This window comes from Muntiacus reevesi, chromosome 2, assembly GCF_963930625.1.
Source record: "Muntiacus reevesi chromosome 2, mMunRee1.1, whole genome shotgun sequence".
NCBI lineage: Eukaryota > Metazoa > Chordata > Mammalia > Artiodactyla > Cervidae > Muntiacus > Muntiacus reevesi.
Window position 1 is genome coordinate 208,790,724 of NC_089250.1, and position 15,382 is coordinate 208,806,105.

General features: G+C 40.9%; 1 protein-coding gene and 1 long non-coding RNA gene across 3 annotated transcripts in view; one reads left to right on the top strand and one right to left on the bottom strand.

The window, feature by feature from the left end:
• The window catches only part of AUTS2 (activator of transcription and developmental regulator AUTS2), a 1,188,182-nt gene that overhangs the window by 799,818 nt on the left and 372,982 nt on the right, over window positions 1–15,382 (bottom strand). The window lies entirely within an intron of this gene.
• Window positions 2,417–6,740, top strand: LOC136158562 (uncharacterized). The gene is made up of 3 exons (XR_010661356.1): window positions 2,417–2,621; window positions 5,998–6,100; window positions 6,565–6,740. It is a non-coding gene; the product is annotated as an uncharacterized lncRNA (long non-coding RNA).

The window sequence follows — 15,382 nt, forward strand, 5'->3', positions numbered from 1 at the left end:
ACAAACAGGTGCCATCAAACAGTATTTGTCTTTCTCTGACATATCTCACTTAGCATAACACCGTGCAAGTTCATCCATGTAGTTGCTAACGACAAAATTTAATGTAAGACGTATGTTACAGAACCCAGGTCTCTTTGCTAAGCCTCACACACTGAGGAGAAGGGACAGTGGAGGTGATTTCTGTCTGGAGTGACCTCTCTCAGATATCTGCATGGCTTACTACTCCCTTACCTCCAGCAAATCTTCGCTTAAAGTTCCCTCAGTGAGGTCCAACCTGACTGCCTTATTAAAAAATTCACTATTCTCCAACTATGATAGAGAGGTTTTCCTCTTTCCTTTTTACCTTCCAAAACACTTTTAAGATTTATGTACTTAACTCTTTTTCTTGCATTATTCATTAGAATTTAAGCTCAATGACAGCAGATTTTTTCCTACTTGGTTTGGATATCATCACCCCACTATTTAGAACTGCACCTGACACACGGTAGGAGCTCAAGAAATATTCGCTAAAAAAATGAATACATATATAGAGGCACAAGAATGGTTATTTAAACCATTATAAGAGTCACATTAATAATTTCAAATCCACAGAACCAAGCACCTTTAAGGAACTTGCTCAAATACATGAAAACTATGGAAAAGTCCTGGGCTCTAACTGAAGAGCAACATCCATTTAGAAGCCTAGACATAGGTTCCCCTCCTCCCACCTCAGAGAGCTCTTAGAATTACAGGACGTGCTTTTTAAAATATGAATGTGGTCACACTTATAGTTGGAGGTAAACTGGCCCCACATTGTCATCATTTCTACAGAGAAAGAAGAACCAAGTCACTCCTCTGCGCTCACAGCACCCGCAACAAAGCCACTTGGAAACAAGAGGTGGAGTTGGACGCATTCAGAAAGAAATTCACAGCTGAGAAGCCAGGGATCACGAAATACACACCAAAGTGTTTCACAGAAAAATCTCTAGAAATGGCAGAATATTAAATTGTATCTGACCTCCAAGTCACTCAAAGTCCACCCAAGTCTGTCGGTCAGTAACAAATCCCAAACATCAAGTTCATTCTCTTTGCCACTGGCTTTACAAAATGGACTTCTGATGACTATTTGCAGGTGTCTATATACAAAAGAACTTAGCAAACAAATACTTGGTTCTGGGGCATACTAAGTTGGTCAATTTAATTCCACGTCTAAACCAACATTTCATACGCAGTTTGTGATCATCAAATAAAAAGATATGTGCATCTTCAAGCTCATGGCAATACTATGTATACTGTTCGATTATAAGATTTAAAAGAACAAGTGACTCATTCTTGATACTAGCACCTCATGTCTCTCCAAACTCTGATTTCTTATCTGAAAATAGGGATAATTCCAGCTGTGCCTCATGGGGTATTGTAAGGATTAAATGAACTAAAGTTCACTTTCTAGTTTCAGATAATAAGCACCACCTGTATTGTTAAATCTCTACCTTATCTAGACACTTAAGCCACCTGGGAAGCCCCTACAGTCACCAGAGGAGTTTAAAGGTCACAGGCCTACCCTGCAAACATGCTAATTTAAATGGGCTACGATACAGTCTGTTTAAAAGTTCCAGTTTCAGGTTATTTCCACATGGAGCCAGATTGGAAAACTCAAGATTTAGATTCCAATACCCAGATTCAGTAGTCAGCGGTAGGTTAGGAAATATGCAGTTTTTCACAGGTACCTTATAAAAATTCTTACAATTAAGCAGTATAAGAAACTGATCTAATAAACATAACAAAGCATTAAAAGCATTTATCATAGAAACTAGCAAAGCAAGCACTCAATGGCAAAATAGAAAACAATTGTGTGTATGTTTATAACTATATATTTTATATATGTGTGTGTACATATATACATATATATATAGAGAGAGAGAGAGAAAATATGGATTAATCTAGGTGTGTTTGAAACAAATCCACAATCATAAACTATTTAACGTAGTTATTGAGTAACAGGTTTTATCTTTATGACATCTATGCTTCCAACTGCATTTTAACAAATACAGTTGAAAAGTAAGTTAAAAATATATACTAGAATACAAGTTCTTTTTTTAAGTTTTTAGAACTTTCTATAACAGAAAAATGTGACCTTAACAAGTCTGGTGTAACTGCTGAGAAGGGAAGGAAGAAGAGTGGGCAGGAGAAAGAAGGGACAGAAAAGAAAATTAAGTCCCATAAACACTGGCACTGGGTAGTGAGGAGGGGAGTATGTGAGGAAGGTTCCTTGACTTACATAAAAACAAAAACACTGAAACACTTGTGTTCTCTTGGTCTCCAGACGCAGGTAAGGACTAGCATTTGCTGACTGGCTGTGTGCCAGTCAACCATAAACTCGGTCAGAGCTCCCAGCAGCGTGCAAGGGTGCCCTGACCACACACGACCCACACAGGCCACAACCTGCACAGAACACCACGGGACTCTTCTCTCAGGGTCAGAGGCTCAGCCACTCGGCCCTGGAGGCCGGCTCGTGCGCCGAGAGCGCGGAGCAGAGAACAGGCCGCCTGCGGCACCGCCCTCAGCGCTGGCGGTCCTCACGTGCAGCGTTCCCGCCTGCACTGCCTCTGGAGACAGCACCTCTGACAATCTCTACTCAACAGGTAAACAGCAGGGCCCTCGCAGGGTCAGAGACTACCGCTGAGGGAACTTACAAACTCCTGAGGAGGGAGCTCTGGGAATGAAGTCTTTATTATAACGGCCAGTCAGTCCTCAGGGTGAAAGATGATGAAACTTGACTGGTGTTGTAAAATACCTTCCTCCACAACGAAGTGGACCCACCTTAGAGACACTCTGGGAAAGACAAGTTGAGTGACTCAGACTGTACACAGGCAGAAATTTTCAGTAGAGGGGTAAAGATTCCCAAAACACCCCTGGGTTGGATGTATCTATCAGCTTTCAGGCATACTTTGGCTGTCATAGACCCTGTTCAGCACGATCATAAAGACCGATGCAAGGACTCACCAACTGGAATGCTATGGGTTAAGAAGGAAAGGCATGTAGAAACTAGCCAGAAAGAGCTCAAATGCTCCGGAGGACGCGCAGCAACAATTCTGCTGAGGCAGCAGGGCAGGCCCTCGGCCTCTGTGCGCGGTGGCAGCCAGTTGCCTTGACCCAGAGGGGCCTGGCTGTGGGCGCTGCTGGGGATAAAACTGGAGAATGATTTGCAGAACAGCTCTTAAGTATTAAGTATCCCAGGAAGCAGAGGGCAAACACGAGATGAAGAGAAACAGGAGGAGGAAGAACCCTTCTGAAAAATGTCCTCCTTAATAGTCTCAGTAGGTATTTAATTTCTATTTTTTCCCTTTTCTGTGAATTCACAAAGGCCAAATCTTCCAGTCAAATTAGAGTGCAGTAAAGCATTAAGTCAGCATTCAACAGGTTTAATTACTGTGTAAATGAAAGAAATTATTATTCATTCATGACATTTATTTCAGATCCAATGCTAGCTGCTTTTATGTAAAGTTGAGGGTGAGGGGAGTAAAACTCAGATGGGGAGAAAAGAACAAGAACTAGGATATATAATTACAGCTGTATTTCTTTGCCAAGTGTTACTGAGCCTAAACAAAAAAGTGCTTGTTTGCTCTCTTGAGAAAAAGCATGTGATCCATCAGTGGTGACTCTAAAGAAAGCCTCCCCTTTCCTGACACACGGCCAGGCTTGATAGGTAGACCAATATTTGAAAAGCCAATAACAGGGGGCTTATTAAGGCCACAAAGCCTGGGAGAGCCCATTGTGGTTCAACAGTCCTGAACTCTGGGAACAATCCGAGCAGTCAGGCCCTACAAGGTAATGGATGTCCCCTGCACCGGGAGAGAAAAAGGGCCAGTTGATGCTATCAGGACAACCAGACAATGAGTCTTTTTTAATGAATTTCCACTGAGTTTAAACAGCTAGCACAAGCAGAAATGACACACACACACTCACACACACACATGCACAAAACCCTAAACTAAATCACATGTGGAATTTATTTTTCATTCTCATCTGTCTGCCTGGTGGTAGAGATTCAAGAGAGGGTGCCTGGGGAGCTGGTTCAAAACAGGGAGAAATATCTGTCCGCAAATCAGCGTCCACTGAATGGGAGATAATCTGTCACCTAAACTGCTAACCCTCCATGGTTTTATCAGAACACAGTTATTACAGACTATAATCCCACTGAAATCCTGTAGGTTTTCCAAAGAACACTCTGAACAAAGTCAAACGCCTAATCAAAACATATCATCTTCCTACTCCAACATACTCACACAGGCAAGAGAACACACACAAACACACACAGGGATATTTTTGGAACCAGTTATTCTCAAATCTTTCCTAAACCTCCAACCACTAGCATTCAATTACTACAAACACTACAGCAGTCAGGAATTGGCAGTAACAATCTGTTTGTTTTAAAACCTGAGGCCACACAAGTTGTGGACAAGAAATTATTGTAAAACAATTTAGACAGATTTAAAGAACCAAGCACAAATCTAAGAAGTAATAATAATGAAGCTGTGATTGTTAAGGCTAAAGGTTTACTTGTTGGCTTAGAAGACTAACTGAATAAACTGAGCTATTGAAAAAAATAAAACATTTGTAGATACCTTAAATATTTCCTGAGAATAAATACCTTCATTGGACTTAAAGCTTTCTGCTAATTTCAGTTCCAATGTCTCAATTTCCACTGGCAAGGATCTAACATGTATTTTAGGATAAAGAAAATAACAATTATCTGCATAAAAAAGTATTTGAGTCTGAAGAGAAAATTGTTTATGCATTATTATTGTTAACAATTACTGAGAACTGCAGCAATGTTATTTAGACAAACCACTGTATGTATTAAACCTTGACTGAGAGTCAGAATTAAGTAATGGGCTTGGTGTTCAGTCAATATTCTAGTGGAACCCCAGATTCCTTCATTTTCTGACTTCTCAACTTTAAATTGCTAATGGTACAAAGATATACCAGTGGAAGTCTGATTAATAAATCTCTCAATTCTTCCTCCAATGTATTCTTGAAGCTCAATACAGGATTATGGTTATGATTACCACAAGCTAGATTTTCCTGGGGCCTGAAGCAGGTAGCATTATGATTTCTGTCTACACACTGCCTAAGCACTTGTCTCCTTTGAAGCTTTGATTTTTCTCAAGGTTACTGTTTCAAGTTATTCTACCAGGGAGCATCTCCTACTACTTTATCCTGAATTAGGCCTTAAAAGAGATCACCTTCGTTTCCCCACTTTTAGAAAAGGAAAATAAAATCAAAATTCTTTATACACACACACACACACACACACCCCTCATGGCATGTGGGATCTTAAGTTCACCGACCAGGGATCGAACCCACACCCTCTGCATTGGAAGCATGGAGTTTTAACCACTGGACTGCTAGGGAAGTCCCTAAAATATATTTTTAAACCTTGTTATTGTTTATGGTGCTTCAGAACCTTTTCTTCATTCTTTGGTAACCACAGCTCAAGTTTCCTTTGAAGAATTAACCCCACCTACCTCAGGCTCCCAGCAGTTTGGGGAAGGCTGAGAGGGTCATGAGAGTCACACCACCACAGGGTGTGGTCATCACATAGATCCAGTCACAAGCGACTGATTTAAGAATGGCCATGTGACCGACGTCAGACCACAGAGTAGCAGCATGATTCTTGTTGGAAAGGACAAGAATGAGGGTCACTCTCCCAGGGCTGCTGAGCTGGCAGAACATGAATGAGTCATCTCTGCTTCTACCTCACAGAAGCCAACACAGAGGAAGCCTTGCTGAAGGATGGAGGCAGGTTTCCAAAAGCACTGAGCTCCTGAAATTCAGACGCTTTTAGCTCAGTTTACTGCTTAGCTCTGTGATTCTTAAGCCTGTAAAGGTTTGAACTGGGGCTAAGGTGCAGAGATGTGTCAACAATTTATGCTAAAGGTAGTACTGCCTTTTTAATCCTGTTCTGCAGCTCTGGTGTAACCACACTTCTTTTCAACCATCTCAAACTTCCTCCAGGTATCATCTCCAAAAAGCCTTCCTGGGTGACTGTTCCAAATACATTCAGAGGCACACAGGCCGATAATCCCTCAACTCCAGCTTAATCATAACTATGCAACAGGTCAGGTACTCTCATATGTGACTTAATCATTCATTATATATCATTATGTATCACCTGCTCTTTTTATTCTTATGTAGTCATGCAGTCTGTGAAGCTTCCACAACAAGAATTCATATTATACTTATAATATTATGCACAGATTTTAGATTCAGAAGATCTGAATTTAACCTCACCCTTTCACTGGCTTCTTTGAACTCTGCTTCTCACACCTTTAATGTTAGGCTAATAATATTATTTTTCACAACTTTAGTAAGATGTAAATGCCATATGACATTGTATAAATTTCAGGTATGTGGGCCGATTTGATATACTTGTATATTGCAAAATGAATACAGTACTATTTGCTGTAAAAGATAGCTGTGATAACAAAGTGACATAACTTGTGAATGTACATTGCGATCTTTAAAGCACAAAGTAGGTGATATAGCTGCTGGTGGTGATGTCTCTTATGCTCCCATCGGCAGGTCTGTGAAGGAGCTGAGAGGTGGAGGGGACCACCAGTCATCACTTGCTCCTTGCGTTCCTGTGCTCCTTCCCCACATGAATACACCCACTGAGTGACGTGACAGACAGGAGCATCACAAAAATGCCGGGAAGAGATGACCAGTGGACAAATGTGAGATTTCACGGCTCTGGAATAAAAGGATTTCCATATCTGATATCTTTATCTAATTGAGTCTTTCCCATTTTTGAGGGGAGGCCTTGTACATGTAAATATATATATATTTTTATATATCACAGAAGAGCTATGTTCTTCACTTAGATATCCAACAAACTACTTTAAAACAAAGAAAAACGTGTTTTAGGGTAGAAAATATTCAGATATCAAAACTCTGTACTTAACAATGTAATTGGGGGGGGGGGGAAACTGCTTATATTTCATCCCCAGTTTCTAATGTTTTTAAAGTAAAGAGTTGCGATTGGATGAGTTCCAAGGTCCTTCTCAGCTCTACAATAATCTTTTCCAAAAAAGACTTTTACAGGATATTTAGGTTTACAATAAAACTGAGAGGAAGGCACAGAGAATTCCCATATTCTTCCTGCTCCCAAACATGAACAGGCTCCCCCATACACTCTGGGAATGGTACCTTAAAAAAAAAATACCAAAAATGCACCTCCAATGACACACCATAGTCACCAGTAGCTGTAGAATAACTTTTAACCTCCTAATGGTTAGATTATCATATGACATAGTGTTTAATTTCCTATTACATTTCAATTTATCTAAGCTCCCATAAATACATCTAAAGTTTACTGAGTGAACAACACATACTTGTTTTCCAAATGTGTTAACAATGGTCTATTTCCTGGAAAATTTTAAAGACGTTCTCATCCAAGGGCTACCTCTGGGTGAGACCATTTGGGATATAGTGACTACCAGCTAGCTCATCTGCTTCCATCAGGTTGGTTTTCCATCAGTGAGCCGCTCCTGTCAGGATTCTGAAATAACACTGGGGTGGATGGAGCACTCCTGGGATCGTTCCTCGTTTGGAGAAAGGCCCGCAGGAAAAACAAAATGTTTGATTCACATTGCTGCAGCCCACATCTGCCTTCCATCTGACCTTTCTGAAGATAGCGCTTTCCTACACGATCACCTACACTATTTCCTACACCATTAGCAGGTCTCCCTGGACCTCAAATCACTTCACTGAAAGCACAAATAAAATTAAACTCTACTGTTCAGTGATGGGAAATGAAGGAACGAAGAGGTCCCTGTAATGATCCCTCCAGGAAGGTGACGACAGACCTGTGCGCACAGGATGCTACACTTCCAGCTCTCTGCACCAGTTCCCCATCATTCTCATCAATTAATGACTTTCACGTTAATTAAACACAAGATTTCTTGTCACTTCACAAGATCCCATATGTCCTCTTCCCACTGCCCAGTACTCTTCTACTGACTAAGCTTAGCTCTACACTCTCAGCCTTAAATCTCTATAAATATGGCCCCCAGCGGGAAGGGTTAACACTACTCTGGAGCCAATGTGCCAGGCACCACCATATGCAAATACCTTTTCCGAGGTTATCTCTTTGAATCTTCACCAAGCAACCCTATAAAGTAAATATATTACTATTTCACAGATGAGGAAATCGACACACAAGGAGGTAAAGTCGAATGCACAAATTCTTTACTGCAGTCTTCTATTTCTCTTTTTTAAATTACTTTTCTTCTGAACACAGATTTACTCATTTTTCCACTGTCTACCTAGTGACCATCTAGAAAGTAGTAACAACTGTCAGGAGAAGAACTCAAGTCTCAAACAATCCATGGAACCGTGAGTCTTGGTTGTAGTCACAACTTAAATGACCAACCAGTCACACACCAAAAAAACCTCCTCTATCTTCTCCCCACTTGCTCCACACTCCAAATATTTATTAAATAACTATTACGTGTCAGATACAAGGCTAGAAGCTGTCTGTTTTCTAGTAGCTATTCTGAGGTGCTGAATTAATCATTTTGGATCCATGATTTCAGCAACTCTCTACCTAAACTAGAATTCTGGACATAATAAATGAATCTGATCCTCAACATTTCCTCAGATGCTTGAGGTATGTGTGTTTTTTTTTTTAAATCAGGTTTACTGAGGCAACACTGACGCACATAATTGACGTACAATGCACTGGACATAAAGTGATAGCATTTTGAGCTATGAGGTCAACACACCCTCCAGAGAGCAAAAGCTTACTCCACTATAATGCTCCAGGAGGGCCCACACAGAGTCCTGAGAATGAGTAGAGATCTACCAAATTCAAGTCCTGCCCATCTTGAGTTGCAGATGATTACATGTTAGCAATTCCTGGGGTCACAGGACCATGAATGAGTTTGACAGACATATTACCATGCAATTTATTCCAAAGCATTTCCCAACCAACAGAGCAGTAAACTTGCCCTGTTCAAAATCATGATGCACTCAAAAGTCTGTCTTTACATCTCATCTTTTCTTATTTTTCAGCACTTCTTCCATCTTTACTCTCCTGTGTTTATTCATGTTCTACCCCTTCTTTCATTAAAAAGTGCTCCTAGGAAAAGTGAAGTGAAAGTCGTTCAGTCATGTCTGACTCTTTGCAACCCCATGGACTATACAGTACCTGGAATTCTCCAGGTCAGCATACTGGAGTGGAAAACCTTTCCCTTCTCCCGGGGATTGGCTCTTTCACATTAAGTTAGCAAATCACTAAGATGAGCATGAAGCTGAAGTTCCAATATTTGGGCCACTTGATTCAAAGAGCTGACTCATTAGAAAAGACCCTGATGCTGGGAAAGATTGACGACAGGATGAGAAGGGGACGACAGAGGATGAAATGGTTGGATGACATCACCAACTCAATGAACCTGAGTTTCAGCAAACTCCTGGAGACAGTGAAGGACAAGGAAGCCTGAAGTGCTGCAGTCCGCAGAATCACAAAGAATCGGACATAACTGAGCGACTGAACAACGAACTGCAACAAGATGTCCAAGCTTAGTGTGTTACTTTTTCCCAGGAGTACTGGAAATTAAATAGGAAACCAGTGTCTAATTGCTCACCTTAAACCATGAGCCAGTTACATAGGGGTGAGGTCCTCTAGACAATCCATTATTTCCCTGAAATCCTGTGACATGGGTAGCTATGAATCTATTCTTAGCCTTCTGGTACAATCATTCATTCATTCAGTATTTAGTGGGTACCTGTCATGTCCCAGTCAGTATTGTAGGTATCAGGAAATGGCAGTATACAAAACAGGCAAAAATCCTGTCCTACACTTCGCAAGTTAAAGAAGAGCATGTACCACAAACAACTCCACATACGATATATAATTATGACATATGGCATTAAATGTTATCCGTTCTTTCAGGATCTATGTACAAAGGATCTGAAAAGTTTTTCATCTTGTTTGAATGATGCCATGATGCACGATAGAAGCCAGAAAAAAACAGCACTGGCCACCTTGACCAAGTCACACACTGCCCTGAAAAACACAGTTTCCTCTGCTCACAAAGAAGGCTGGGTTAGGAGAATTCTATTTCAGCTTTTCTAATTGGCTCAGGGAAGAATACAGGTCACAAACGGAAGATTGTTAGACAAGTCAGACTACTAGTCTTCTGCAGGAATAAAGACTCTATAAAGAGGCAAACATTATTCTTTATGTCACTAAAGATATCACCCTTTCAACAGCCACCTACCACACCCCTGAAGCCAGCAACAATGTGAGGCAACTTTAGTGAAGCTGGCAGATGCATTCTCAAAGTTACACTCAGAGAATCATTTATATTCATGGTTCCCTCTTTCGTTCGTCCTTTCGCCAACCCCTAGAAGTGTTTTCAATTTGAAAAACAATAACTATTTTTCCCTTCCAAGTTTGAAATGAGGTATCACCTGGCACAGATGAAAATGAACTAGATATTTTCTAAAAAAAATACTCAGAATTCTCCACTGAGGGTAACAACAAAACTGGTAAACACATTTACCCTCTTCCTGGGAAAACATACACAAGTCTAAAACAAAATGCTTCTACTGACAGGTAACCCAGTAGACACCTGGAATTACACACCTTTTCCTTCTACTGCACATTCCTAATCTTCATTTCTTACATACCAAAGTATATTATTTATCTACATAGAGCCATTTAATGAGCATATTCTATTGACAGAATCTATGTGTACCTGGGAAACTGAACTAAACTGAACTGATAAAGTACCAACTAAAAACTACTTCATCATCAAACTCAGTATTTAAATAAAAATGTAAATGAGAGAACAAGCAGTCTTTCACAGGGTTTTGGAAGTGACGAAAAATCATTTAAATCACTGCTTTTCCAAACTTATCTTCTCTTTATTATATTCTCCCCCAATCTTCACTGTGAAAATATTCCCACACTTAGCTTCTCTTTATTATATTATTCACTATATTTTCCCCAATCTTTATTGTGAAAATATTTAAATCCACAGAGAAGTTGAAAAAAAGAGTGCAACGAATGCCCATATATTCTTTGCTCAGATTCACTAATTGCAGTATTAAACTGGACATGGAACAACAGACTGGGTCCAGATCAGGAAAGGAGTACATCAAGTCTGTACTGTCACCCTGCTTATTTAACTTATATGCAGAGTACATCATGCGAAATGCCGGGCTGGATGAAGCACATGCTGGAATCAAGATTGCCAGGAGAAATGTCAATAACCTCAGATACGTACATGACACCACCCTTAGGGCAGAAAGCAAAGAAGAACTAAAGAGCCTCTTGATGAAAGTGAAAGAGGAGAGTGAAAAAGTTGGCTGAAAACTTAACATACAGAAAACTAAGATCACGGTATCTGGTCCCATCACTTCATGGCAAATAGATGGGCAAACAATGGAAACAGTGACGGACTTTATTTTGGGGGGCTCCAAAATCACTGCAGATGGTCACTGAAGTCATGAAATTAAAAGACAATTGCTCCTTGAAAGAAATGCTATGATCAACTCAGTCAGCATATTAGAAAGCAAAGACATTACTTTGCTAACAAAGGTGCATCTAGTCAGAGCTATGGTTTTTCCAGTAGTCGTGTATGGATGTGAGAGTTGGACCATAAAGAAAGCTAAGCACCGAAGAATTGATGTCTTTGAACTGTGGGGTTGGAGAAGACTCTTGAGAGTCCCTTGGACTGCAAGGAGATCAAACCAGTCCATCCTAAAGGAAATCAGTCCTGAATATTCACTGGAAGGACTGATGCTGAAGCTGAAACTCCAATACTCTGGCCACCAGACATGAAGAACTGACTCACTGGAAAAGACCCTAATGCTGGAAAAGACTGAAGGTGGGAGGAGAAGGGGACGACAGAGGATGAGATGGTTGGATGGCATCACCAACTCAATGGACATGACTCTGAGCAAGCTCTGAGAATTGGTGATGGGCAGGGAAGCCTGGTGTGCTGCAGTCCATGGGGTCGCAAAGAGTCGGACACAACTGAGTGACTGAACTGAACTGTCACAAAATCAATAATTAACATTTTGTCAGATGTGCCCACCCTTTGCCTCCTTCCCTCCTTTCCCATCTCCCCTTCCCTTCTCTCCCACTCTATGCCATCTACATGCACACACACACACACAGTGTTGTTGAACCACCTGAAAACAGCTGCAAACTTTGATACTTTATCCCTTTATTTCAGCATGAATTGGAGATACAGGACATTCTCCTCCATAACTAGTGTCATTAACATTCTTAAGAGTTTAATATTGGCTGATTCATGTCAATGTATGACAAAACCCACTGAAATGTTGTGAAGTAATTAGCCTCCAACAAATAAAAAAAAATTTTTTTAAAAAGTTTAATATTTACCCAGTACTATCATCTAATACAGTCTAATTTCTCAATTTCCCTAGTTGTCCCCAAATGACCTTTACAGCATTTTCCTCAACCAAGGATTTGCTCAAAGCTCACACTCTGCTTTCCTGATTGGCATGTCTCTTTAGCCTCCTTTAATCTAGAATAGCACTCCAAGTACCTGTTAATTTTATCTAGTTTAACACACTTACAGATCCAATGTTCTACGACTGTCCTGTGAACTGAATTACACTGTCAAATTACTCTTTTATAAACAGCTGTAAAATGTTTAATCCATCTGAAGGATATAATGGTGGGATGAGGAATGGCTTTAAAATTTTATAGACTTAAAACCCTCAAGTCTTTTCATCTCAGTATTGTCTCTAAGACCATAGGCACATAGTCCAAATGCCAGCTCTGCAAAACTTCTCTCCAGACATTATGTACCCAATCCTGACTGTCAAACCTACTGCCTTTACAACTCTAAGATAGAAGTCATTATATCCAAAAGAATATTTTGTTTTTAAGACTGGAAAAGGGTTACCAGTATTTGAGTCAGAGGTAACCCAAAACTAATCAAATAATTAACACATTATCTTGTTTAGTTGTTGCGTCAGACTCTTTCGCAAGCCCATGAACTGTAGCCCGCTAAACTCCTCTTCCATGGGATTTCTCAGACAAGAATACTAGAGCGGGTTGCCATTTCCTTTTCCAGGCTATCTTCCCAACCCAAGGACTGAACCTGAGTCTCCCTCATCGGCAAGGGGATTCTTTACCACCTAGCCATCAGGGAAGCCCTAACACATTACTGACCAGGGGATTTTTGCAGAATCTAACACCTATGGCGTTAACATATGTCTCTAGTTAATAATGTGTTAATTTGTTTCCCACATTTAAATCAGAATCTCAAGCATGGCAGTGAACCAGAAAAATTACACTAAGAATCGAAAGGAATATGATTTAATCCAATAATAACTAAGTCCTCACAGCAAATATGGATAATTTTTCAGAACACATACAAAATAATAATATTAATATAAATGAGTTTTACTGTTCCTTTCAGAAAACTTAGTTCTTCAAGAAAGAAGCACAGTCCTAGTCAAGGAGGAAGGTCTGGAGACCCTTAGAAATACTGGAAAGTTTGCAATGGCCTTTGGCCAAAATCAATAAAGTTCTGACCTGAAAACTGGCTTTATTGCCATGAACAGTCACAGTGGTAGGAAGGAAGAAGGCATTAGGATTATTTTTTCCAAATAAGTTTGACTCTGGATTTCCACACAGAATTGCAACTAACAATTCCAGGTTATGGAGAACATTATTTGCAGGAAGCAAATCTAATTTAATTTTTCCATTGCTAACGTAACACCTGTGATACAATAAGGGCTTGTTTGGTCCATTTACACATTCATCTAATAAATACTGATTTACTGCACTCACTGTATGCCAGGCAACATACTCTGTGCTGAGGATGTTAACAGTGAATAACATCCTAAAGGTCCTGCTATCACTGAATTGCAACTTTCAATAAGATATGAATAAAAAACCCTAAAGTAAATGTATTTTCAAAGAGAATCACTTCAGATGGTTGTAAGCAATATTAAGGAATTCAAAGGGAAAATCACATAATGAAAAAGAAGCAAAGGGGCAAACACAGATAGGTGATCAGAGAAGATGACACTGAAGAGTTAAGGTCTGAACTGAGATCTAAGGAGGAAGATAAAACCCACCACATGAGAAGACGTGGCAGAGAAACCTGGGCCGTGTGAATAGGCTAAGGAACTACAGATGGCTGCTGACGGACTCAAGGTCTAGAGGGACAGGGGGCATGAAAGGGGTAGGGGTCACTCATGACTTCAGAAGTCATGACCAAGTGCTGAGATTTTATTCTGACTGAAATGAGGAGTCCTAGAGGATTCTGGACAGGAGAATGCTGAACTGTAACCGATGTTTCTAAAAGGTTTATCATATTGGCCGATATGTGCAGAATGAAAAAAACATCACCACAATGAAAATCAGTGAATCATATGCCTCAACCCCCCTTGTTTATGCCTTTAGTTGTATTTCCAGGACTAATAAGAGGCAGAAGTACACAATCACAGCACTGTGTAGGCAGTGTTAGAAATGAAGTAAACAGCTACTAGATCTAGTTTTTCACCTCAAGGACACAGACCAGACTGAACAAGAGGGAAACAGCACACTGCACATGCTCCAAATGTATTTGGGGGAATCACATCAGCAAAATAGTGCAGTAAGAGATACAAGCCTTGGTCACCCCTACACCTCCCCCCACCCAAATTACACAGCTATTCATGAACAAAAGTAGTCCTTAGAGAGCCCAAGAATCCAATTAGGAACACAGTGGAGCAAAAAAAAAAAAAAAAACCAAACAAAGAGAAACTGCACAGAAAGGATAGCTGGGGAGATGCGCTTGGCTGAGACATCCAGAGACAGCTGGGAACAAAGAAGAAAAGCGAGAGCCATGAGTATCACGCACACTGAAGGTGCCACCATGGTCCCCAGTGGCCAGCTCTGCAAAAATCACTGGCAGCCTTTAATGCTGAAGACTTCAGCAGCCTCCCCCACAGCAGCGGATCCCCAGAGAGGGAGGCAACGCTGTTCACCTCCCAGAAGGAGCTGCTGTTACACTTCCCCAGGCTCACGTGAAGGTGCCTCCACTACTACCACACGTGCCTCCAACTGTAGAGTTTCAGGGGCTTCACATGGAACCGCACTTCAAACCCAAGCTCCACAAGCAGGCCACGTGATCCACATCTCGGGCACCAGAGCCACGGCCGCTCTGTGCTAGCAGTTCCCCGGACGCCGGAGCTGCAGTCGTTCCGAAAATGCATGTGCTGAAGAGGCTGGCACCATGGCATCTTCATTAGAAACTAGCTCCAGGGCTGCCACAGAAGCCCCTGCAAGCTGAACCTGACACAGAGAGGGCTGGTCTGCCCTGACAACCCCCTGGAAGAAAGAGAGAGGAGAGGAGCGCCTCAGGAC